Source organism: Gouania willdenowi, chromosome 18, assembly GCF_900634775.1.
Source record: "Gouania willdenowi chromosome 18, fGouWil2.1, whole genome shotgun sequence".
Taxonomy (NCBI): Eukaryota; Metazoa; Chordata; class Actinopteri; order Blenniiformes; family Gobiesocidae; genus Gouania; species Gouania willdenowi.
In genome coordinates, this window is record NC_041061.1 from 5073343 (window position 1) to 5076119 (window position 2777).

Below are 2777 nucleotides of genomic sequence, written 5' to 3' on the forward strand. Positions count from 1 at the left end.
TGGCGTCCGCGTAATCTGGTGACGGACTTCCGTGTTACAGGTGAAGATCATGTGACAGCACGAGGATTTAAGAAGAAGAAAAACTATTTCCTGACTAAAACACATACATTTGTTGTTGTTGTTTTTCTGTAAGTTGTGCAACTTTTTTGATACATTTTTTTAAACAACGGACCACATTTATTTTATCAATTTAATTCAATTCTTATTAAAATATGTTTTATTTTAGTATATCCTAATTTTATTTGTTTATGTATTAATTATTTTATTAGTATTACTCAAGTCTAGTATAATAACTTGTGCAACTTTTGTGATAAAGACTAAAAAACGAACCACATTTTTGTTCATCAATGAAATAATTTTATTTTATTTCATTATTTTTTATTATATATGTTTTATTATATATGTTCCTAATTATTATTATTATTATTATTATTATTAATAATAATAATAATAATAATAATAATAATAATAATAATAATAATAATAATAATAAACATTCTCCTAACATTTCCTACAACTATTTAACAAAACAGTAGTAAATTAAGTACTGGAAAAGAACACCAAAAAAAAGAAATCTGTGCTCAAATGTTAATAATATTTGGGATTTTATTTTATTTTACACACAAAAACATCAAATTAAAAATAATTCCAACATTTCTTTTTTCCACCCTTTATAAATGCAATAAATATTTTCAGAAGAAAAAGTTCTTTTTTTTAATGTTAAAAACAAAAGAGAAAACTATATTAATTTCAGGGGCAAATGGAAATGTACATTAAAAAAAAAATCATTTTTACAATCTTAAAAATAAAATTGTAAAGTTAGAAAAAAAGTAATACAAAAATAGGTGTGTGTAAGTAATTATGAACTATTATATTTATAGAAACCACGCTGACTAAACCAAATAAAATATGTACAGTGCTTTAATTGATTCTAAATGTGTAAACGTTTCAAAGTCACCCTGCTAAGCAACAACAGACCAAACATCCGCCTTCAAAGAAACTCCGCCCACTTTGTAAATTAAACTCTATACAAATAAAAAACAACTGAAACATCAGTGCTGGGATCCACCAATCAGATTAAGTCTCTGGTTCAATGGACAAATTATAGTTATACTTATTAGTTAGTCCACAAAAGTCCTAAAAAGAAGTGCAAAACGGGACAATAAAAATATATTAAAAAAACAACAAAAATACATAAAACAAACCCTACAAAAACATACAAACAAATGGAGAAATAAACAAAAGAACAACAAAAAACCCAAAAGAACACAAAAAGAGAAAAAATGCACAAAAAATGAGAGAACAGAAATACATAAAACAACAAAAATAAACAAAAGGGCAACAAAGACACAAAAGGAGAAAAAAAAATACACAATGTGACAACAAAAATCCAAGAACAACATAAACAAAATGACTCAGAAAGAAAGAAAATCCAAAATTACTGGAAAAATACACTAAAGAACGACAAAAATACACAAAAGGAGTAAAATACAGGTACACATTTATGAACAAACAGCTGCACAATATGAGCCACTTTTGGTTTATTTCTCCTCTAAGAGACAGCATGTGTGAGTGAGTTCTGTAACTTACTCACACGTATAGATGTTCTTGGATTTTTGTTTTCCCGTTGAGCATTTATTTCTCTTTTTGTGTATTTTTGTTCATATTTATTCATATTCATATTTATATAGCGCTTTTCTGGGTACTCAAAGTCTCTTTACAATGAAGAGAGCAGTGTTGGGGTTCTGCACCTTGCTCAAGGGCACATTGGCAGTGCTCAAGAAGCTACCAGAACAACTTCCTTTTTTTTTTTAGGTACGCACTGGGACATGAACCGGCGACCCCTACGGTTTGTTTTGTGTAATTTTTGTTGTTATGTTATGTATTTTGTTGTCCTATTAAGCATTTGTCTTGTTCTTCATATCAGCGATTCTCAATTGGTGGGTCGTGGACCTGTACTGGGTGGGTCGCAGGCAGCTGGTCAAAAATAAATGAATACTTAATGTCTTTCATGTTGGAATTGTCTTTTATTTTGAAAGAACCTTTCCTTTCGACAGGCATGTTGCACAGGGAAAATACATAGATTTATGTTTAAAAAGATATTATATGTTTGTTTTCTAAATATATTATTATATTTCTGAAAAAACTAAATTTGGTAGGTTGAATCATAAAAAAAAAAGTGGGTCGCAATTTAATGACTGTGGCAAAAAAAAAAAAAAATGGGTCACAGGGTGAGACCAGTGAAGAACCGCTGCGTTATATAGTCGATATTGTAATTTTCTATATCGCCAAATGAATCTTGCTATATATAGCCCAGTACTAGCTCCGCCCCTTTTTCTCTTCGCTATGAAATATTTAAAGAGTAATTAAAAGTAAACTAAAACTAATAATAATTCTGGTGTAAAAAATGATGTTAATAATCTTTAGCCAGAACTCTAAAACTAAGAATAAGTCAATATTTTGTTGTCAAAATGAACAGTGGAGCCAAAGTTGAGACGATGAGTCTGTCACTAGATAGCTGGGAAACCAGTAGGACCAGTACACCTGCTCTGTCACTGTCACTAATGATTACATGACAGCTCTGCTTGAGTTACCAACAAACTGGTGCTTCTGTAAACGTCAATAATTACATTTCCTGTTTAAACCGGTTTTTCTTTTTATTCCTAACGACGTGTGAAAAGTAACCAGAGTGACGCCTTTAAACGTTGCCCTGCTGTTGTTTTTGTTTTGTTTTTCAAAACCTTGTCTTAACAGCTCAAAGTGACTTTATCTGATGA